The sequence below is a fragment of the Kogia breviceps genome, chromosome X (genome assembly GCF_026419965.1).
Source record: "Kogia breviceps isolate mKogBre1 chromosome X, mKogBre1 haplotype 1, whole genome shotgun sequence".
In the NCBI taxonomy this organism is placed as follows: Eukaryota; Metazoa; Chordata; class Mammalia; order Artiodactyla; family Physeteridae; genus Kogia; species Kogia breviceps.
In genome coordinates, this window is record NC_081330.1 from 58,407,923 (window position 1) to 58,433,675 (window position 25,753).

General features: G+C 34.7%; 1 protein-coding gene and 1 non-coding gene across 3 annotated transcripts in view; one reads left to right on the top strand and one right to left on the bottom strand.

Moving 5' to 3' along the window:
• DACH2 (dachshund family transcription factor 2) overlaps positions 1-25,753 on the bottom strand; it is a 640,028-nt gene that overhangs the window by 235,802 nt on the left and 378,473 nt on the right. The window lies entirely within an intron of this gene.
• On the top strand, positions 4,005-4,107 carry LOC131749040 (U6 spliceosomal RNA). Its single transcript, XR_009333161.1, has one exon. It is a non-coding gene; the product is annotated as a U6 spliceosomal RNA (small nuclear RNA).

A 25,753-nucleotide genomic window follows, 5' to 3' on the forward strand; every position in this document is an offset into this window, starting at 1 on the left:
CTGGGCCCGTGAGCCATGACCGCTGAGCCTGCGCATCCGGAGCCTGTGCTCCACAATGGGGGAAGCCACAGCAGTGAGAGGCCCGCATACCGCAAAAAAGAAAAAAAAAAAAAAGAAAATGCTATAATTATAGGTAAATATCTATATAAACATCTAGAAGCATAAAAATTGTCTTTTGCAGTGACTGAGTTTGAAAATGGTAACTTTTACATTTTGTTCAAATTACACATATTTAACTGATTGAAAATAATTTGTCAAGGCAGAGACTCAGTGTTACTGAGAAAATATTCACCTTTTGCATTTTCTGATACTTGTACATTTACTTCTGTAACATCAGCACCTTTTATTTCTGTTCACCTACTTTCATAATTGGCTCATGTCTAGTCACTATAATTATTGACCAAGTCATAATGTACAGCCTTTATGATCATTTACATTCACTTCCTAATCTAAAGTTCAACATAACAATATGAAAGTATCCAACATATCATAATTTCATGTGTATGCACATGTGCACACATGTGTGTGTGTGATTGATTATTATTATTGTTGGTAAGTATACAAGCTCCAAATTCAGACTTAGAGTGGTGAAAATAGCTTAAGAGTCACAAGAACTTTAATGAATATCTAAACCAACTCCTCCATTTTACAAATGAAAAACTGAATCCTAGAGAGGAAAAGTGAGGGACTTAATACAACACAGACAGTAGAGCTAGGATGAGAACTCAGGTCTCCTCACATGTACCTTTAGTGCTTTGTCCACTAAATCCCACCTTCTTAATCTTGATTTTAGTTTATTTAAAACTCTCTAAATGGGTTTGAAGAGAGGCATTATAAGTCACTGACCAGAACAAGGGAGAAATCATGTCATATAACTTCTCAAGGCTTCAGATTACTCAATAGGAAAATGAAGGCGTTGGACTAAGTGGTCTTTACAGTCCTTTATGAAGCAATAATTCTGACTAGATTTACTTTGTACTGTATAGTTTTGTCATACTTCTGGTTTTGTATTAATGTTATCCATACATGCTCTAAAGCAAATTTTTTCTTGCACTCCTTTCTCACTAGTAAACAAGCATTAGACTTATAACTTTAATGTGATCTATAGTCCTCAACTGAGAAGTGCAGTGGGGAAAAAAATCCATGGTTTGTAGAAAAATGTACAAGGGGAAAAAAGTGAATTTGGATTTGCAGCAGTGATTAAACAAGAATTAAAGCAATTTTATAGTTTCCTAATTGGTTATACTGTGCCTATCTCTTCATATTAGTTTGAAAGCTTTTCTGTCAGAACTGTGAATAAGTAAATTAACTAAAGGAGAATTATGAGTAATCAAATCTTGAGGTTTACAATTAAATGAAATGGTGGGTCAGTTCACTGCAACATGGTTTTATATTTTTAAAATAGCATTTAATTAAATTAATGAAGTGTTGCATTAATAATATCCCTCCAAAAATGAAAAGCAGTTTAGATCTCCCACATTATTTCACTCTACCAGTCAAGTACTGCATGTTGGCTTGTTTGTTATTTGCATTCAAAGCTACTTTGGGTCAAGTATGATGCACTAAAACATGAATAATGAAACATCTGGTGGTATGAAATATTAATGTGATATACCACATTGAATCTAGTGGAAACAGTTTTGAAATTCCTTATAAATTAACTGGATAGATGTAAGTCTTTTCAGAGGTTCAATTTCAGGTTCAGTTTCAGGAGACGCTTATGCTCTCAACTCTGTTAGTCAGAAAAACTCCTGGACTCAAAAAAGATTTAGAATGAAACTAAGGGGAAAGCCATATGGATATAAGAACAGAAAAATGAAAGAGCAGAGAAGCCACATGCAAGTGGTTACAGGCTACCTAAATGAAGAGCAAATAGCAAATATTACAGTGATTCTTAGGAATCACCATTCAGGGATAGATACAAAATTAAAAGCTACTCAGTTCAGCTCTATGGCTATGAGGGAAATGTTGTCAAAACACAGGTATGTGAATTTCTCAAAACAATAGATAGCAGCTGTATTTAGCTAGACATCAGCAAAGCCATCAAATGATGTGGGCACTAGAAATCTGCTATATTGGCATGCACAGTTTGCACTCTTTGTTGAATCACAGATAGATATGAAGATACCTCAATTTTGCTAAAGTTCAATTTATCCTACAAAAACAACAGATTGGAGAATGTACAATAAGGCAGTGCATTTGCCATTCAGAATGGAGCCAGAGACAGGAAAATGACAATTAGTAAGGGTTGGCAGGGCAAGCAGCATAGCATAGTAGAGAGTGCAGCCAAACCCAGGAGAAGGCTGGCTGCTGCTTTGAGCAAACTGCTTCCTATAACCTGAAGTGCCTAACAAAATTCCAGGTTGCCAAGCAACTGTTTATTTTCCTGTAGACCCTTCTGAAAATGCATAAAAGGCATTTTTAAATGCCTTTGAAAGTCTAATAATCTCTTCAAATGTTCCAATTATATCTAATGTTAAAAGATTAAAAGCAAGAAAAAACACCCTATTGAACCTATACCAACATCTTCCAAATTATTTTCCATTTGCCTGCTTGTTTCATAAAATGTTAAAAGAGAATTGTTTTTAAAAAAAGGGGAGGTGAGAGATGAGGGAGTTCCATGACCAATTGAGGCAACACTGGGTTGAAAATAACCAACTTCATATAGCACTTATCATATGCCACACACTGCTGTAATTTCTTTACACATTTATTTATTTAATATTCACAAAAACCTTCAGAGGGAAGTACCATCACTATTTCCATTTTTCAGATAAGGAAACAATCACAGAAAGTGAAAAACATGTCTAATGTCACATAGCTAATAAACCTGAAGTTGGGGTTTAAACTCAGGTACATTGGCTCCAGGCTTCTTTAATGCAGGTATTTTCAAAGCTTATAATATGCTAATATTTATTGTGATTTTCCAAAAGAGACAGAAAGCACACTACATTTTCTAAACTTTTTGAATAATGAAACTCGTTTTCATGGAATACCTATTCAGTATATATTGATATATATCAGGAATTTTCACACTTTACACAAAGCTAACTACTATCTCGTTGAGTAATCAAGTTATACTTGTCTTTGGTGATATCCTTTTAAATTAGAAATGTTCCAGGTTTTTAAACATAATCACTGACAATTATTAATTATGTTGTTGGTACCATTCAATAGACCATTTCTTATTTATGAAAATTTGAGCTATAAAAATTATTCTAATGGTATGTACAACTTGTAGGTTATACACATCTCTAGGTACCTTATTTGAGCATTTTTATAGAGTATTATAGAGTATACATGTCAAGATAATTTCTAAGGCCTTGAAGCCCTGACCTCCCATTGGTCTGATTTTCAAACCAGCAATGGCACAACCAGCAAATCCCATCGTAAGTCTAGGAGAGGGTATGCATTAAATATAGATTAAGGGTTACAAAACACCTCGAATTTCTGACATTAGGACAAGAGTAGCTGTCCCCATAACTAGTTAGCTCAAGAAGGCAGGATGGGCTTCCCTGGTGGCACAGTGGTTGAGAGTCCGCCTGCCGATGCAGGGGACACGGGTTTGTGACCCGGTCTGGGAGGATCCCACATGCCATGGAGCGGCTGGGCCCGTGAGCCATGGCCGCTAAGTCTTCGCGTCCGGAGCCTGTTCTCCGCAACGGGAGAGGCCAAAACAGTGAGAGGCCCGCGTACCGCAAAAAAAGAAGGCAGGAAGCTAAGAATAGTTGCAGCAGTCTCCTTCCAGAGCCCTTCCATCCTCAAGTGCAGGATTTCTTCAAATAGACCTTCCCACCAGATAAGAAACCTACCTACTAGTCTATGAAATATGGTCTCTCAGATAAATATCAAATTCTATAAGCCAGAAAAATACTTAAAAGCTAACATTTCATATACTAAAATGAGAAAATGAGTTTGAATATTGTTTTGCTAGTCAACTTATTTTACTTTTTCTACTTAGTCTCAAAGAGATTTTTGACACTTTATAAAACATATTTAGGTGTTAGCTTCAGTAGCTCATATGCTAAAATTAGAACAAAACAGAGGAAATTACCATGGCCCCTGCACGAGGATAAAATGCAAGTTTGTGGAATGTTCCATTTTTTTGGTGATAGTTGCACAACAATGTGAATGTATTGTACTAAATGCCACTGAACAGTATTGTTAAAATTGTAAATTTTATGCTATGTGTATTTTATCAGAGCAAAAGAAAACATATTTGGTCAAGTCAGTGATCTCTTATAAATCAAAACTGAAAACAAGGATATAAAAGAAGAAAAAGATGATTAATTCTGGCATACTACCAAATTTGTGGCTATTTTTCTCCCGTAGTTGCTCAAAGAGTATTTAAGTTTCAGTTCAAGAATGTTAACCAAAATTAATTTCTATTTTGAAATGTGCTTGACTTTATGGTACCAATAAAAATATATATTATACAATAAAATATATAACATTTGGGGCTTCCCTGGTGGCGCAGTGGTTGAGAATCCGCCTGCCGATGCAGGAGACACGGGTTCGTGCCCTGGTCCGGGAAGATCCCACATGCCGCGGAGCGGCTGGGCCCGTGAGCCGTGGCCGCTGAGCCTGCGCGTCCGGAGCCTGTGCTCCGCAACGGGAGAGGCCACAGCAGTGAGAGGCCCGCATACCGCAAAAAAAAAAAAAAAAAAAAAAAAAAAAAAAAATATATAACATTTGAACTATAACTTTAATTTATAGAAACAGGCAGCCACAGAAAACAAAGTCACATTCTTAGAAGAAAGCTGAAAAAAAATAGTGATCCATTAGTTCAATTTAATTTTGATTAGCAAATCAATAATAACAGTAATCAACTGAAGTGAGGCCTACATTTAGATGATTTGGTATTGCTCTGCAGCAGGTATCACCAATTAATAGAAATGAGAAAGATTAGCATTTACAGAATTAATAGGAGAGAAAGAGAAACAAACCTAGCCAAGTTCAAATTTATAACAAAAATCATTTGCCTTCAGATACATTCCAGATTGAAAATGAAATTCAGTTTACTAAATGTATTTTTGAAATATGCATTTCAGGAAATCGGAAGATGTTTAGGAAGATATAGTTTAAGACTTCTCACTGAGGATATTAATATAAAAAAGTGATCAGTGATTTTTGTGGAGTTTCATTTTCTCTACATGATTAGTTCTGCTCACTGCAGCTATAAGACTTCTATTCCTGCTGCTTTTTGGAAAGCCAGTTTTGCCTGTGTGGAAAACCAGCAATACATTTCAAAACTAGATTAAATAAAATATATTTTGTTTAGAAGGCAAATTCAGGAGGAAAACTTCCTACCCATTTTCCTTTAGAAATAAAAGAAATAGGAACTTAGCCTCAAATTACAAATCTATTTTGGTCTAAAATTAAGCTGCAGTGCTAACTTCTGTGTAGCAGCTAATGACAATTCAAATGTATTTTGTATTCATTAAAAGGTATTAAACTGTGACTACAAGAATATTAAACATTGATAACTAACCACCTTCCAGAAAGGTAATTGGCTTCTTGAAGATCACTGCCACTCATGGCTTGTAAGTAGTTGGTTTTCCCTTGTATCTGCAATAAGTGCCAGAGAATCAACTGTGCAATGGATTCTCCACTCTTCTAGATAGTAGTTCTCAAACACTGCCATGGTCCGCTGCCCACAGAGCTACTAAAATGATTATTTGTTATTTGTATTCAACATTATGACATTTGCATCCTAAATATTTATATACTACTTAAATAAAAACCAAAAAATCCAGCAAAACATCTTGAAATGTTGACTGGTCAGAAAACCCTGCATTTTAAGATAATCTGCATATTTATGATAATCAAGGTGTAATATATAACATCAGGAAAGACCTGAGAAAATTGCAAGGAGAGGGCTTGTCTGGCCCAAATTATGATGTAAAAAATACTGCACAAGGAATCAGAAGGTCTGGATATTAAATCTGGACTTATCTATAGCTAGTTATATGCCTATCTGAGTCACTTTACACTCTCTCAGAATCAATATTCTTGTTTTAAAAATGAGGTTAATGGAAGCAGCCATGATGTCCTTCAATAAGTAAATGGATAAATAAAATGTAGTACATTCAGGCAATGGAATAATATTTAGCACTAAAAACAAATGAGTTAGCAAGTCATGAAAAAACATGGAGAAACCTTAAATGCATATCACTAAGTGAAAGAAGCCAGTCTTAAAGGCTACATACTGTATGATTCCAACTATATGACATTCTGAAAAAGGCAAAATTACTGAAACAATAAAAATATCAGTGGTTGTCAGGGATGGAGCCAGGGTGGGAGGTGGGGGCCAGGGACAAATAGGGAGAGCAAGGCATTTTTAAGGCCCTGAAAATACTGTGTAACATCATAATGATGCATATATGTCATTATACATTTGTCCAAACCCACAGAATTCACGACACCAAGAATGAACTCTAAGGTATACTATAGACTTTGGATTATAATGTTGGGTCAACGTAGGTTCATCCTTAGTAACAAATGTACCATTCTGCTGAGTGATATGGATAATAGGGGAGACTATGCATTTGTGGATGTAGGGGGTATATGGGAAATCTCTAGACCTTCCTCCCAACTTTATTATAAACCTAAAACTGCTCTCAAAATATAGTCCTTAAAAATATGAGGTTCAATCCACCATTAACTTTCAATCAGTCTACATGGAATAATTACTTCCAAGATAACCATTTATTGACTTGTCATATATTAATTTTATATGTTAATCATGTCTCCCCTATCTAGGCTGCAAGCTCCTTACTTGAAGAAACTATGTATTATTCTTTTTTTTGTATTATTCTTAACTTTTTTGCATTCCTTGGTGCCTGACATAGTAGTGGGTAGTTGGTGGTGCCCAGTGAATGACTGCAGAATAACCAATGGGTATTGTGAGGGACACTGCCAGGAGGAAGAAAAAAGTCTACTTTACTTGCCCAACACTAGTAATTGTGCATGGTTTTCTAGTAGTAGGACTAGTTTGCATTCTCTCCACAATCACATTCTGCCTGACCTTCCTGCCAAGACATGACAACAAACATAGGAAGTGGGGAAAGAGATGGTTCACTCAAACACTGGAACTGCCAATAGTTCTGTGTTTGTTTTACTCTTCACTGTCTGATGTTGCCATTCTTTATCATCAGCTTATGCTTATGCTTACTGAAGAAGTATATGTCACAAATCTGTTTTAGAAGGAAAAGCAATGTGCTATATTATACATAATTATGTGAAAACTTTTGCAACAGAATTAGTCTTATTTGCAATTTAAGGAGCATATGAAGTTAACCATAGGTGTACTGATGCAAACGTATGAATAAATGTATGGTCACATCTCAGAGGCTTCCATTTATATAATATTTTAATAAATGTGAATGCTAATTCTTTTAAATCTAAAGCTTTAAAGAGATTAATTCTAAAACTCTGGAGAAATATAGACAAAAGAAGAAAGTCTAAATTATGCCCACTATGATAATAATATTCAATTGTATGTATATGTTCCTACATGTTTTGAAATATATATATATTGATAACTATGTCTCTATTAGCTATCAGAATGTGTAGTTACTTGGAGCTACCTGAAACAACCAACAACAACATGAACATGTGCTATATGAGTTACAAGGCACAGTAAATAGGTACCGTGAGAACCTGGCTCTTATTCTTGAATCTTCAAAGGACACAAGGTATCCTGCAAGATTATTTTTCAAAGTTTACGTTACTTTGCCTCATAAAATGCAGTGTGATAACTCAAGACCTTTGTCATTTTTGAAACATACCAGTCCATTACATTTTTAATAACCAATATAATAAAAGATTTTGGTATTGTTATTTCCATATTAAAAATACACTCTCTAAATTTCTAGGACCAGAAAAACCTGGCTGTCAGAGTGTTGACATGGCCAAGCATTCTTCCACAACGTATGAAGTTTTACTTTAAATTGAGCTGCCTTTCTTCTGAGAGCAGTATCATTGCCAAGATGTGCAGGGTTTAGGGAATTATGAGGTATTGCCATACAACATTAAAAAAATATCCAATGGGCATGATTTTCCACTAAAATTGCTGTGGAGAATATTATCCTCAGTTAAGATACTAAGATAACATTGTTGAACTACAAGCATCCAATATTTCATTATAGCCCAGTAGAACGGATAGTTACAAAGGAGAATTATGACCCCTATCCATCCTTCTCAAAAGCATCTTTATCTGATCATACACGAGTTATGACACGAGTTAGTTAGTGCCTTGGGTGACAGAAAAATAATTTGAAATTAAATAACTAGGCCAGATCATTAATAGAGAACACATACACACACACAAGCATGCACACACAATAAAAATGATTCTTCACAGAGCTGGGGGCTAATGAATGACTTATAAGGTGGCACATACTTTTTGGCTTCCCGAATTTCATCACAGTCCTATTAACAATAAATTCAGAGAGAGATACAAACAATTTTCTCTGCTTCAACCCATAGCTTGAGGTTGCTAAAGGGGGACACTAACTCAAATGGATCAAATGAAATAGAAGCCCTAAAGAAATTTATCTCTTTTCTAACCTTTTTAAAGTCAGAATTCCAAATATTTGGTAATAATGTCTGACCTCAAAACTGCTATAGCTAGAGATAAACAAACACACAGCTGGGAGATAGATGCGGACTGATCGGTCCAGCAAAATGTTAGGAACACTACACCATGTTGATGATGAGACAAGGAACTCCATCTCTTGTGGCTTGTGAATTTCCATGGCTTTTGTTCCTGTAAATAAGATACTATGTCCAGAACCAATAAATAAGAACAGAATCATCATCCCAGATTCCAGCTCTCCAAACTATGTTCTATTTATTTCCTTTCATTTCAATTTATTTGTGCCTTTTTCTTTGTTATCCTTCTAGGTCTTTGATATTTTTGGAAGACCGTGTTTCCATTAAGAGTGTAGTAATCTGTGCAAACAGATTGTCATAAATAATGGCTTTCTCTAGTTAAAGGTATCATTTCAACATGACCTATACCACCTTTCTTCCTGTTGGTGATCCTAGTAATGAAGTCCCTTCAACTCTGTAAAATTAAACAACTTTTTAACAAGTTATTACTCTCTACGTTTGTAAGGAACAGAGCCTTAGCTTAGTTATATGTGCTGGATTTTTTTTTAACAGTTGCCATGTATCTCAGGAAGACTGATACATTAAAAAAGAAAAAGGTTTCCTTTGGCTGGTTGCAATTGAATTGAGAGCATAGGAACTTCAAAAATTTCTACATGAAATAATCAGATTTTATAGACAAAGTGCATTTTACTTTTTAGTTAGCATTCCTGCTACCAGTAATTTCAAACACAGCAGATTTTAAACAGCATTACTACAAACTCATACGTTATGAATCTAAAAGGGGTATCTTTTTTTTTAAGAATATGTTGGGGGTAGGAGTTTATTAATTAATTTATTTATTTTTACTGTGTTGGGTCTACGTTTCTGTGCGAGGGCTTTCTCTAGTTGTGGCAAGCGGGGGTTACTCTTCATCGTGGTGCACGGGCCTCTTACTATTGCAGCCTCTCTTGCTGCGGAGCACAGGCTCCAGATGCGCAGGCTCAGTAGTTGTGGCTCACGGGCCTAGTTGCTCCACAGCATGTGGGATCTTCCCAGACCAGGGCTCGAACTCGTGTCCCCTGCATTAGCAGGCAGATTCTCAACCACTGCACCACCAGGGAAGCCCTAAAAGGGGTATCTTGATTCTGTAAAATGAACTAAGAATTTCACAATCACTTTTTTATAGGTCTACATTCCTTCTTAGCTAGATTACTTAAAGAACTTCCTAAGTAATCTCCCAGGCTCTAATTCTCCCCCACCTCCAGTACATCCCATAATCTCTTACTTCTCAGTAATTTTTTTCTTAAATAGCATTAGTTTCACATTATTCACCCACATTAAAAAAATTTTAGTGGTCCACCACTGCCTATAGAATAAGTCCAGAACCCTTAATCTGGTATTTACAACCTCCAGCAATCTGTTCCCACCCAACTCTACAGGTAAAGCTCCACTTTTTTTTCCATCATATACTGCACACTCTAACCAGACTGAACACTCTGTTGCCCATACAAACCCAGTACTAGCTCATCTTCACACCTTTGTAGATTGTCTCTTTTGTCTGGAATGCTTTTATTCCTGTCTTGACAGCTGCAGCCTAAACAATCTTTAAGGCACAAGTTAAATGCCACCAACTCCAAAAAGCTTTAATTCCTATAATTGGAAATAATTCTCTTCTTTGAACATTCTCACAGTACTTTATATAGACACATTTATATAAACATATTTATTACTTTCTGCCTTATTATGATTATGTCTATAACTAGGCCTCACTTTCCCACCTAAAAAGAAGGTTGTGAAGGTCACTGCAGGGCATTATGTCTTACTCAGTTTTGTACTCATAGCAGGATATAGCATATTGTCTTGCTGTAGGCAGTACTTGATAAATGTATGTCTAATGAATTTACCATTCTATAGAAAAAGGTTTAGAAAAGGTGTTATAAAGATCTTCAATACACAGAATGTAGTCATACAAACGGGTAAAAAGCACTCACACACACGTACATACACTGACATCAAACACCACTTTTTTCTGTTTAATTCAACTAATCACCATGTGCTGTCATGTCTCTTTTGTCTTTTATATGTTGTGGAAATTTTCTTATAGTTTACTTAATATATGAGAGAAAGAATGAAAAGTATATAATCATTCCTAGTGGTTTTAAGATATTTTTAAAACAAAGTTTTTATTTAACAAAATCTGTGAAGAAAAAGTATTTTCCTCTGATTAGTCATGTAGTAGCTATGACTGGTGAGGAGAAAATTACATTACAAATGAGCAGCTACCTGTTATCAAATTACAAGGCATTTTCATCAAAGGACCTAAAAAGGCAGCAGACTGACCAGTTAACATGTTTCTACTAACCTGGGGGGATTTTTTTTTCCAGTTAATAGTTTCTGAAGAATGCTTCCTTTTGATTCCTGTCTCTGACACAAAAATGATTGTCCCATTTAGCCAGTCTTCTATCACATATATCAGAGAATCCTATTTACTCACACACTACTGGAACATTAAAACACAATAGAGTGATTGTCTCTAGAAGAAAAATTTAAAGATTGACATTTTTTTTACCCCAAAAGGGGGTTGAGATCAAAAGGTAACTTTAATAAATGTTTGACTAAGGTCATACTCCCAGGAAATGGAACACTGAAGATGAAAGAAAAGAAATAGGTTTGGCTTTTGATCTCAGCCAAATCCATTTGGCATTGTTTAGCTTTTATATAATACTTCAGTTTTACGTGATATCATGACTGAAATGAATTGGCTTTCTTCTTGAGGCTTTAATAGCTCTGTATTACTTTAGCATTTAGCAAAGTTTAGTAAAACAGATTCCTACTTTGTTAGCTGGTATTAAAATAATAGTGACAAACACGTTTTCTTCATCTATAAGTGCCACTATCATATGATATTCATGATATATTTTCAAAAAACATAAAAGGGAGCTCAAAACCCAAAATTTTCCTATGAAATGCTCTTCAAAGAAAAGCATCATTGAAGCCACCACAAATTTGTAAATAGCAAAGGGCCTTCTTAATTTTAAGTACACTTGAATGTACATTTTCCATGAGCTGGAAGAGTTTTATTGTTACTTTGTAGCTCATCATTGGACAATGCAAATGTAAAAGAAGAACAAAAAGCTAAGCTCACTACTATATGTCAGGCACCATGTAGGAACATTATATACATTGTCTTATTTAATCTTCAAAACCACCCTATGAAAATGCAAGGACTATTATACCGATAATACAAATGAGGAAAGTGAGAGCAGAAGAAACTAATTAGCTTTGGCAGATCATATAGTGAATAAGTAATAAGGCAGAGCTTTGAACCAAGCTTTATCTAACGCCAAAGTTCTATCATTTCCATGCTGCTCTTTAATTATTAAAATGCTAGAACAAAAAAAAAAGAGTTATTTTTCTTAGTTCCATGAATTAATGATTCTTAAAACTACAATAATTTGATAGACTTATATATACAATACAGGCCATTATTTGAGATGTGGGGAAGAGTTATACTATTTAATTTATCAAGCACTTGTCTAGATAATTCATGCCTCCCCAAATTAACTTTTGTCAAAAGCTTATAGATTATCAGCCTGAAAGTTTAGGATATTGTGTTTTATTTCTTGAATAATCCTAATAATTGTCTTAATGTTCCACTTCTCTTAGCAGGTGCAAGCTGTCTATAAGTATCTACATCTTGTAATGCTTTAAAAAAAAAGAATAAAAAAAAGAATAAGAGATTTCTAAGTGACAGCTTCCCATCATCTATCAAAAGACTTTACCCAGTGGATTTTTTTAAGACAAGGATCACCACAAAGATCAGTGACTCTAAAGCGAAGCTTCAGTTTCCAAATTAATATTGAATACATTAGCAAATGATTTTAGAAGGGAAAACAAAAGTCAAAGGAAACATCATATACAACAGCCTCTTTTTAATGGATCTTAAACTTTTCAACTTTATTAAAAGACAGGCCCATAGTTCCTATGTCACACTAGCCTCTAAAAAGGTGGATGTCAATCAAAAAGATTAAGGACTCTCTGTACTGAAAACTGACAGCTGCCCAGAATTGGAGGTCCCTGCAAATCTACTTGTCTTTGAAAAACATGGGGTAGATTATGATACCCTCTTTCTCTCCTTTCTTTTATTTTCTTTCTTTGCTTGTCAAAAAATTATTCAGTGCCATTTCTTCCTCTCCTGCACTGCCCCACTCCTCAGTCCTCTACCCTAGCACTTTAACAGTCTGTCTCGATCACAAACATAAAGCACAGTAGAGAAAATAGCAAAATAACTTTCTAACTGTTCTCTGGAACATATCAAAATATAAACATCTTGAGGATAGAAGGCTCAGATTAAAATACTTTTGAGACTCAGATTTTACAATATGTTTGGCATTCTAGTTTCAAAAGAAAAACAGACCAATATTTCAGGGGATCATTGAGGGTTTTTTTTTTCAATCCTTCAAGGTAAAAAGCTCTAGTAGGAGGAAGCATGTAGAAGACAGAAAGCATACAATTAACATTTAGTGGTTATGTTCTCTGATGCCTTTTTTATGTGAATGATGGTGAGGAAGCTAGGGAAGGGTGTTATCCATGTTGCTCATGGAGAAGGAAGAATTATTCTCCATATTTTAAAACAATTAGCTAACTCTAATCCTGAAAGCGACAGGGAACAAAGCACAAGTAACAGTCTCAGCAGTTACTTGATTGATGAGAAGAGGCCATTCAATTTCATGTCCTTTGTCTATGTACAACTTTAAAGGTAACTAGATTTTCCACTTTAAAATTTATGACCATAAAGGAACAGTTAACAGTTGACTGGAATGATTTTACCTTTAGTGCCAAAGGGTGGAGGTGGGGGAAGGGGAAATGAAACATTTCAATAACTGAAAATCTATATAAAGGAAAATTCAACCACTTTAATTCTATGGATATTTGGTTGAATAAGTTTGAAAAGTCATCCTTCAAACAATCATGGTTATGTTTCCCTTATGAGAGTTAAAATTTGCAACCTATGTAAAGCAGTCACTGAATTAAAAAAAAAAACATTTTACTTTTGTTGCAATTTTTCTCAATAAAAAAACTAGTCATTAGAAAGCTAGCTACACATATCAAAGATTGAAATAAGTTCATTTGAGTTTAAAATATTTCCTAATGTTAAAATTATGATAAAAATGTGTGACTAGTAAAAACATTTTTATCTTTTTGACTGACAGTTAATTGGAATATTTTATATTTCAGCTGCTAGAGCCTTAACAAACAGAACACTATTTCTCCTCACATCTACCTTCCAACTGCATTTCAGTTTCTCTGTTTATAATGAATTGGTATTGTATTTAACGCATGCCTCCATTAGCAGAACTCTAAGCATTTTCCATCTTTAAATGTGATTAAACCATCAGAGTGATTGTAATACAACATTTCATGGTACAGTGACTAAGGCAAAACACTTTATTATCAGCCCAAGCACAACTGATACTGTGTCTTTCTGTTCATTCAGCAATTCACTTGCACAGTTCCTGTGAGGAAAAATGATAGGTGGGTATTATGCAGCATCTCAAATCCTGAGGACCATGGTTTATTTAATAGCACTGTCAGTCAGGTTCTATGGCTTGAAGAAGTCTCAAGAGTTTATTGTTAATGCCACATCTTTATAGGTAGATATTCTTTTTTTTTTTTTTTTGCGGTATGCGGGCCTCTCACTGTTGTGGCCTCTCCCGTTGCGGGGCACAGGCTCCGGACGCGCAGGCCTAGCGGCCATGGCTCACGGGCTTAGTTGCTCCGCAGCATGTGGGATCTTCCTGGACCAGGGCACGAACCCGTGTCTCCTGCATCGGCAGGCGGATTCTCAACCACTGCGCCACCAGGGAAGCCCAGGTAGATATTCTTGAGGTAAATAGTCTGATGTATTTCACACATATTTAGAATACTAGGTTAAAAACCATTTCTCCCATATCCTTGCTTGTCTCTGTTGACTTCAGTAAAACGAAATTCACACAGAACATTTGCCTGGGGATGCTTTTCTGGTTTTCAGGAACATTTGATTAATGTATAGAAAATAAAATATGACATAGCTCGATTGCTTGAGTCTAAACCATAGATATTCAATTACAACAGACATTGCTTTTTCAAAGGAAATTTTTACATAGAATTATTTTAGCTTTTATTTGGTAGGGTTCCTAAAAGACCTATTCAAACAGGTATTTGACTATTTCAACTTCTCTTCCTTTTTTAAAAAAAAAGTATTTTAGAGATCCTGGTTATACTTGATGATCAAGTTTCTTTCCCAGCATTGACAGATAATTTTCCAGTTGAAGGAAATTCATTTTAGACTATCAGGTGTATTTTCATAGAAAATTATAAATAAGTATGAATAGCTGGGCTGTACGGGAGAAAACACGACAGAAAGTATGAGATTTAAAAAGCTAGAGCTGAACCTAAGTCATCATGAGAGACGATTCTGTATGCATTAAAAAATGAGCAAATAGATGTTGTAAGTAAAGTATAAAACATGGTAGGTAAGCCAATTCTACTGTGAAATTCCATGTAGCTTATATAAATGAGCAAGTATATATTCTTCTTTCTTCCCAAATCTTCCAAAACATTCAATTTTAAAAGGTGTATTTATTTCCAAATAACTGAAATATAATTGAGAATTAGACGAAACAAAAGGCAGTTAGTTATAAGAAATCTAATGTAAATTATAAAAAGATAAAACTACTTATAAAAAAATCTGAAAGAAAATATTGCCTTTTAACTTTGTATATTATTGTCTACCTATGTATTTGTCCATTTAAGAGATCAATATTAATAAGTTTACATCTATATATAGATTTAGTTTACATAAAACATTCACATATATAACATTATTTAATCATCAGAAAATTTCTACAAAGTAGTCCAATTTAAGCTTAGCACATTTCAACAAGTATATATATTATGCACACTGTATAAGATATATATATCCATTTTATATCTCTATGATATCAAATATCATAGAGAAAAACAATCAAAAGAAAACAGAAAAGTTTTTATAAAATAATGATGCTTTCTTGCATTTTTCTTTTTTATTCATGATTAACAAAATATAGTAGTACATTCTGCACTGAACCACCAAACACCAAAATAATATTCATTGAGTTCATAAACTGTGTCTGGCATTATGATACCTTTTTAAACATACACTGTCACTGTCTCAATTCATTCTCCCAATAATTCCAAAGGAATTGAAAGTTGTCTCATTTTGCAGACAGGGAAAGTGAAATGCAGACAAGTTAAAATCTTGGCCCATTCAAATAACTAAATGAAGGTGGAACGAGAATTCAGTGCAAAAGTTTTCACTATGGTCTAATGTTTTAATACACAAGGCTATTTCAGGATGCATTGTTCAAAACTTGGTTTATTAAGTTGAAAAATCCTTATTCTGTGTTGAGAAATAATGTTTTTTATCATACTTATATCTGATAGTTTTTTTATGATAAAAAGGTACTTGTTCTAATAACATTTGGCTACTTTATGTGTGCTTAACATGTACCACAAGTAAGTTGACACAAATGTTAACAATATTTGTAGAAAATAAACTATTATCAATTTTGGTAGAAAATTCTTATGCTAAAACTTTAGGCAATTAAATGGCTGCTGTCCCTCTATAAGGTCAATGTAGCATAGAAGAAAGATTATAGGCTCTGAAGGCAGAGAGATTTACATTCAAATACTGTTTTAGTTACTTTGTGGATGTATGATCTTGTGCAAATTCTCAGTGTTCTCACTTATAAAATAAAGAAAATGATACTTTACAACTTGTGTGGTTGCTGTGAGGATTAAGATGAATTGTGAAAATAAAACATCTGCATACACTGGGCAATCAATAAATATAAGAAATATATACACAGATTATAATTATTATTAGTAGTAGTCTTTGAAATATGTAGTCTAGTTTCCACCACCAGACCATGGTGATCTGGAGATATATAAATCGGTTTCAAATTTCAGCTCTAACACTTTACTTTGTCCAAGTCACTTTACCTGTCAGAACTCCAGTTTCTTCGTATGTAAACAGGGGCAAAACTATCCATTCAGTGTTGTGAGTAATAAGATGAAGACAGGATAGTTTGCCTTATAAAAGATTTCCACTTGCTAATTTTGTCCCAGAAAGACATGAAATATCACTTTAAAGGAGAAAATAGATAAAAAATGCAGTCGAATTGCTTCAAGAAACTCAAATCAACATTCTGACAGCAATACCTCCAGGTGAAGAAACTCTCCTTTTCTGGTTTGTGTTAAGGTCTTTTTCAGAAAGGACTAAAAGGAAAGGGTGACATTAGGCCCTGATACAGTGCTTTAGAAGCTTTCAAAGTGATCTAACACTGTATGGACTTATTCATTGTGCTCCTCTCCCAAAGAAGGCTTTGCATGGAAAAAGCATAGAATTTTAATAGACATATTCAAGAAACTTTGCTATTCTTTGCCAAATGTGGGCGAGAACTTGTATCAATGACATGAAAGTAATCTTGTAAATGTTCTTTTTATGTTTCTAGATTTGGGCATCTTAAACTGCTTAACCTCCTAGGTGCAGTTTGCCTTAAATGAAGATATGAATTAACCCACTTTTGTTAATGATTGAGCTGTGTTCCCTCAATTTTTGGCAGCTGGATTTTTAGAATTTTCCTTTAACAACAGTATGTTCCCCCAACCCTTTCTAAGCCCTTTGCTATGACATAAATAACAGTGGTCTGCTAAAACTAAAAAAATATGATGTGAAAGTAGTAGAAAGGAGACTGAACACAGAATCAAGGGAATAATGTTAAACTCTAAGCTTCAATTTCCTTACATATAGAATGGAGATAACATCTTCTCTGCAGATTTATTGTGAGGTGTCAATGAGATATGAGATATGACAAATACTTTTGTAAACATTAAAGTATTATAGACAAGATAGGTGTTTTTCTCAAGAATTTTCTGAATAGTCCCAATATCGTACTTTTCTTATTTTTTTATATATCATTTTAAGAATTATTTTTCAAAAGTTTGAGTAGAGTAATACAAATAAATTCTGTTTCCAATTAATAAGATTGATTGTTAGAGGTAGAGTTCAAGATTCCATAAACTCTATCAAGTTCCAGCTAAGTTAATGAAACTTAACATGATTATTGTTCAGTACTGATAAATATACACCTACACATCTAAATCATATAGTCATTTGGTCAAGGAGCCTGGAAAAAACAATAATCAATATTTTTTTCCAACAGATCAAGTTTCTCACTTGAAAAAATAAATTTCTTTAAGAAAATTATATTGTTATACTGTAGTTTGTCTTTGAGTAAAATGCTGAACTGTGTAATACAGTAGCTCATTTTTAATATTTGTATGGGTCTACAGTAATGTTTTTCAGAAAAGTCAACATTAGTTTATACCAAAAAGTATATTCTGCACTTCTCCTTTACGAGTATATGAGAATTATGTAGAAATAGGTTGAATATTGTGTTATGAATTAGATCTTAAGTATGAAAATAGAAGGACCTGCCCCACCTGCTGAAACAGACCATATGACTGATTTATGCCATGGGTCCTGAATTATTGATACATATTCTTATGTATTATATTTTATAAGAGGTATCAAGGGATTACACCATCTGGTAAGAAGGCATCAATGACAGTATCTTATTCTCAGTAAATACTAGAATCCAGATAACTTAATAATTAAACCATTTTTCTTTTAATTATGAGGTTCTGCCAAGGTAGGCAAAACTAAAAACTGGAAATAATTTGTTTCATCTTCCCAAATCCAAGACAGCATACTCTACTAGGATGTTAATGCCCATGGATTATACCAAATAAGACAATATTTTATTCTTAAGTGAAGGCATTACTAATAGGTTTTATCAATAGTAATAAGATAATAATTTAAAGAGGAATTATATATATTATATATAATATATTGGGTTGGCCAAAATTTTCATTTGGGTTTTCGTAGGATATTATGGGAAAACCTGAATGAACTTTTTGGCCAACCATATATGTGTATATATATATATATATATATATATATATATATATATATATATATATATATATACATACATACACACACACACACACACAAACATATATACTGAAATAGAAAGGCGGCAGAAGCAGTAGAGCAGTAGCCAGCACAGACTAGATAAGAGATTCACAGATGGAGAGGAAAGAGAAAGGTGAGAGAGGAACACCTACACTGACAAGAAGTGGGAAGTGGGAAAGACCCTTCCATCTAAGACAGCAGTCCCCTACATTTTTGGTACCAGGGACCAGTTTCATGGAAGACAATTTTTCCATGGACCGGGATGGGAGGGATGGTTTCAGGACGATTCAAGCACATTACATTTATTGTGCGTTTTATTTCTATTATTATTACATTGTAATATATAATGAAATAATTATACAACTCACCATAATGCAGAATCAGTGGGGCCCCTGAGCTTGTTTTCCTGCAACTAGATGGTCCCACCTAGGGGTGACGGGAGACAGTGACACCTGAAGTGCATTGCTTATGTCCAGTCTACTCCGTAAGATGCAGCTTAATTGTCACTTGCCACTCACAATAGGCTTTTGATATGAGTCTGAAAGCAACTGATTTATTATGGTCTCTGCGCAGTCAAACCCCTCTAATGATAATATGTATTTGCAGCCGCTCGTCAGTGCTTAGCATCACGGCCTCAACTCCACTTCAGATCATCAGGCATTAGATTCTCATAAGAAGTGAGCAACCTAGATCCCCCGCGCTCGTAGTTCACAGTAGGGATCGCGCTCCCGTGAGAATCTAGTGCCATTCCTGATCTGACAAGAGGTGGAGCTCAGGTGGTAATGCAAGCGATAGGGAGTGGCAGTAAATACAGATGAAGCTTGCCTCACTCGCCCGCCACTCACCTCCTGCTGTTTGGCCGGGTTCCTAACAGGTCACGGACCAATACCAGTCTGTGGCCTGAAGGATGGGGACCCCTGATCTAAGGGACAGAGCCTATTTTTAACCACAAGTAAATGATAGATTATTTAAAACCAAAAACTACTGAAAAGACAAAGCTTATAATTTAGCTGATAAATGAACACAAAATATCTGTATTAAGAATTGAAGAGCTTGCAAATTGGAAAGATTTATATAACAAAATATATTCTACTACTTACTCATGTTAATATGCATTCAACTCCTGATACATAAACCTGGATGTTTAGCTAGGAAAACAACATTGATAAACAAATTAAGATCAGTTATAAAGATAAATTCCTTGATGGTAAATATTGTGAAACTTTAAAAAGCGATTTGAAGTCCTAGAAAAATGAGTAAAATACTAGCTGAAGTAACATAAGCTCTGATATGGTTAGTACAGAGTCTGGTAATACAGCAGGCTCTTAGTAAATACTCTTTGCTGCCCTCTATTTTTCCTTAAGAGAGGAAAGAGATTTCTTAAGAATAAGTTGGACTATTTAAATAATATGTTAATTTGTCTAGATACCTATGGATCATTTAACTGTAAATTATTTCCAGAAAAAGTCAAAGAACTTCTGAGAAGTGTCCAGGAGTTAATATGCACTGGGAGAATTTGACTAGCCTTTTCCTATGGGGAAGAAATCTATCATGTGATCACTAATCCAAGAATTAGGACTTGATAAAGTAAGCCACTAACATTTTCCCAGCAATAATAGAATACTATAGAGGAAAAGCATTTGTCTGACAGTGAGTACACATGAACATTAGTGCTGGCTTTGTCACTGATTCCCTCTGTAAATTTGGGCAAGTCACAATTCCATGTATGTACCTTGGTGTCCTGATGTGAAACATGAGAGGGTTGAATTAAAAGACTTCCAAATTTATCTTCCAGATCCAACACATTGCAGGTAATAATATCTTACCCTTACCATAGAAATCAAGCTCTGTTATCACAAATAGCTGATGAGCAAATTCTCTCAACTTGAAATTTTTCCATACAAAAAGACAGTGCTTCTAATTCTAGTTTGAAGGGAAAAAACAGAAGTAAGAATGAACCACAAGGGATTATAGCTGTATCTCTAGAGCTTTTAAGGATGGACTTGGCCATTAAAACCTTTAAAAGTACCTTGGTGGGAAATGGGAGTTATCGTGTGTTTTTTAAACACAAATTAAAAATTAGTATGGGTTTTTATGTTGGTTTAATTTCCTTACTGCCATAGAAAAAAATCACAGTGTAATCTAACATTCTTATTTGTCTCAGCCACAAAGTTGCAGAAGAGAAATAATCTCTCAAATACATATTTATTCTGTTCAATCTAACTTCCTGGGAAGCAGGTAGGTATATGGGGTAAGCAAGTAACAATATTATTAGATAGTATCACTGTCACATTTCATTAAACATAAATGCCCATATTCGACATTTCCTACTAGCTATTCTGGAAAACATCTCAAAACTACCCTTCTTTTCCTTGATGGCCTAATTTTCTCCTCCTTAATTCATTCAAGGACTCAAGCTGACATTTCTCAGAAAGAATAAGATGTTAAAAATAAAATTAAAAGACTGGCAAAAACAAGCTCTTAACACAAATTTGTGGTTTTAAAAGGCATTAGCAATTTGGTTTCCATGATTGATGAACCCCAGAAGACCACCAAATAACTGATGAATGGAACCAGTTTTAGAGGACAACAAACACTTTTCACCAGCTCCTGAAGGAAAGAGTTCCTACAAAAGTTTTCAGTTCTTTACTGAGAATTGGGGAAATGACTTAGTGGCCATCTACAGAGCAGCAGAATCATTGAGACCATGTGTAACATAGATCAAAATTCCAGTATCCATTAAAATTCTATATACAGGGTTTAAATTTAAGTCAATTTTGAACACATTTTGCATAAAATAATGTCTCCATAAATGTTATTTTTATAAGTCCTCATATTACTACCTAATTGTCAAGGTAACAAAATACTTATAATCAATGGTTTTATTATCAGAAATGATTTATTATCAGAAATGCTTAGAGCTTTCAGTATAAAGTGCAAACTTTTCTGATATTCAGTGCTCTTCATCATTTCTTCCCATCAGACCTCTACAATTCTTAATCCACTGCCCAAGCGTCTCTAATGTACCAGGTTCATTCTTGTATCTAAACTTCTATTTTTTGTTTGTTGAACTACATAAATCTTACCCATAATTTAGTACCTACTTCAGTCTCATCTGTGAAGTTATTCCCAGCAACTTTATCCTACCTCTTTTTATGAACACCTGAAGAACATATTGACTAAAATAGCCCCCTTTTTTTGTCCTTAACACAGATTCAGGGAGAAAGATCTTGCATTATAAACCTTGCTTTTCCACTTTCTCATTATTTGTTTTTGATTGAGTCTCTGAATTTCTTTACGCCTCAGTTACCTCATCTGTTAGAAGAGGATTTTAGACCAGGTTCCAGGGTTAGCAATAGATGTCTTACTTTATTAGATAATGTATGTCACTGCTTCAACTTTTCCATAATTATATATATGTGTGTGTATACATATATATATGTGTGTGCATGTGTGTGTATATATATATATATATATATATATATATATATCTGCATTCCTTTTTATCTGACCTTTAATATGCCACCAAATATACAATAACTACTTGAGGAAAGTAGAAATGACTATAACGACAGTGCATTTGTTTTCTATTGCTCATGTAAAAAAATTGAACATAGTGCTTTAAAACAACACAAATTTATTATCTTGGTTTCTGTAGGTCAGAAGTCTGACACAAGACTTAGAATAAGGAATAGAATAAGGATGTCAGAAGGGCTGGATTCCTTACTCAAGGCTCTGGGAAGAAATCCACTTTCAAGATCATTCAGGTTTATATTTGAATCAAGTTTTTGCAGCTATAGGACTGAGTTCCCCATACTTTTGCCGGGCTTCCAGTCAGTGGTTGCCCTTAGCTCCGAATGGCCTCTGTTCAGTCCCTACACATGGCCTCCTATATCTCAAAACAAGCAACAGAGTTTCAAATCCTTATCCTTGGAATATCTCTGACTTTTTCTGAGTCATCTCTTCACCTTGTTCTTTCTCTACATCCTCTGACACTTCTGCTTTCACCATATTCTTTTAAAGACTTGTGTGATTATATTGGGCTCAACAAGATAATCCAGGATAATCTCCTTATTTTAAGATCAGCTGATTAGTAACCTTAGTTATATGTTCAAATAGCTTCACAGCAAAACCTATATTGTTTAAAGAACCAAGAGACAGGAATCTTGAGGGAAAATCTTATGTGCAAAAATTCAAGAAATTAGTATAGCAATTCCAGCAATACAAAAAAAGGGTAGTATATCATGACCAACCAGAGTGTATCCAGGAAATGTAAGGTGAGATCAATTTTCTAAAGTCAATAAATGTATTTCACCATATCAACAGATTAAAAACACAACAAAAACGTATGATCATCTCAAAAGACAGAAAAAGCATTTGTCAAAATTCAGCAGCTATTTGATTTAAAAGAAAAAATCTTTAGTAAATCAGAAATTTAACAATAATCTAGCACCTAAAACTCAGATCTTGGGTTCTAAATACCATTCTCTAATAAGAGAAACCAGGGCTCTTGGAGATATAGTTGTATCTAGGACTGTAGTAGGAAATATACACAATGATCCTGGAGCATCTTGTAGCTCCAGAAAATAAGAAAGTGCTTAGAATAACAAATGGCAAACTAAAAAACACAATCTTGGGGAAATAGGAGCAAATAAAAGTTTCTGATGGCCAAAGCTTGAAAAAATTGAGCAATAAAAGAAATAAAGTAGTATTGGATTATAACCCGAAATAAAATAATTCGTTATGACTGCATATTGATATAAGTGGTTACATAAACAATTAAATGAAGGAGAATACACAAGTCTCCCACATTGACAAAGTCCAAATAATTTACATAGCTACTCTTCCCTCAAAGTAGTGGAGTTTAATTCCCCCTCCTTAAGTATGATTGTGTATAGTTACTCACTTCCAGAAAATACAGTATATAAAGTGGCAACGAGGGAGTAACTTTACAGTGGAGGAACACAGCAAACACTCTATCTCATTCAGGTGATCACGGTTAGCATCAACAGTGGTGTGATGTGATGAGAAAGATATTTTACTTCTGTTGTTTTTCTTCTGAAAACGCACAACCTCAGTCTAATCATAAGACAAACAACAAATACCAGGTGAGAAGTATTCTACAAAATACCTAACCAGTACTCTTCAAAACTGTCAAGGTTATCAAAAACAAAGTCTGAAAAACTGTCACAGCAAAGGGGGCCTAAACAGATGAGGTGACTAATATAATGTGATATTCTTGGTGGGATCATGGAACAGGAAAAGAACATTAAGTAAAACCTCAGGATATCTGAATAAAGTATGTACTTTAGTTAATAATAATGTATCAATATTGGTTTATTAATTGCAACAAATCTGCCATACTACTGTAAGATATTAAGATAGGGTTAGCTGAGTGGGTGCATTAGTTTCCTAGGGCTGCCACAACAAAATACAACAGACTCAGTGGCTTAAATAACAGAAATTTTTCTCACAGTTCTGGAGGCTAGAAGTCCAAGATCAAGGTGTCAGCAGGTTTGGTTTCTTCTGAAGCTTCTCTCCTTAGCTTGCAGATGGCTGCTTTCTTGCTGTGTCCTCAAATGGTCATTCAGGTATATGCACATACCCCTGACATCTCTGTGTTCAAATTTCTTGTTCTTATAAGGACACCAATCAGATTGGATGAGGTTCCACCCTAACAACCTTATTTTAACTTAATAAATTCTTTATTAGCCCTATCTCCAAATACAGTCACATTCTAAAGTACTAATCCAATATAATTAATGTCCTTATAAAAAGGAGAAATTTGGACATAGAAACATGCATAGAGGGAAGACGTCAAGTGACAGAGAAGATGGCCATCTACAAGCCAAGGAGAAAGGCATAGAATAGATTTTTTTTTTTCCCTCACAGCTCACAGAAAGAACAATCTCTGCCTAAAACTTGATTCTTACTTCTAGCCTCCAGGACTCTGTGACAATAAATTTCTGTTGTTTAAGCCACCTAGTCTGTAGTATTTTGTTATGGCAGCCATAGCAAATTAACACAGATTTTGGTACCAGGAAGTGGGGCTCTGTCATAACAAACATAAAAATGTAGAATTGGGTAATGAGCAGAGGCTGGGAGAATTGTTAGGTGCATGCTATAAAAAGCCTCGATTTCCTTGAAGGAACTGTTGGTAGAAATATGGATGTTAATGGCAATTCTGGTGAGAGCTCAGAAAGAAAAGAGAACTGTAGAGAAAGCTTCTATTATCTTAGAGAATACATATATTGTCATTAACAGAACGTTGCTAGAAATATAAATGTTAAGGGTGCTTCTGGTGAGATCTCAGATGAAAATGAGGAAGACGTTATTGGAAATGGGAAGAAAGGTGATATTTGTTATAAAGTAGCAGAGAAATTATATGAATTGTGTTCTGTTGGATGGAAGGTGGAACTTGAAAGCAATTAACTTGGGTATTTAGCTGAGATTTCTAAACAGTGTTGAAGGAGCAACCTGATTTCTACTTGCAATCTACAGTAAAATGAGGGGGGGGATTATTAAGCAAAAATGAAAATTCTCAGCCTATCCAGATAAAGTGCTCCAGAAACAGGACCAAGGCTGAGGCTGGACAACTAAAGAGTTATAAGCCTGTGACTCATGGATCCAATCAACCATCTTAGCAGAAGCAAGGAATAGATATTTGGTTATTCAGAAAATATACGTGGAGGACCTTCTTGTTCAATGGCTTGGACTCCCATGAACTGCACAAGGGGCTAACAAAGTTTTTGAGAATGTTATACCAAGATAAACATTGCCAGCCTAAATTAAGTAAACAGAGATGGGACAAAATAAAGGAAGAATGACTTTGAGGACACTGTCACAGATGAAGAGCCTGGTAGGGCTGCCACTGCCACTCCATGCAAGAAGGTGCAGGCTGAGTGGGTGGGACTGCTGTTCAGAGACAAGGGGTGGGGTCGTCACCTGGTGGGTCCAGAAGACAGAGCATAGAGCCAAAAAGAATTATTCTCAAGCCTTAAAATCTAATTGAATTGTCCCTGTTAGGTTTCTGACTTGTTTGGTACCTTCTGAGCCCTTTCTTCCTTCTGATATCTCCCTTTTGGAAAGTGAACTTCT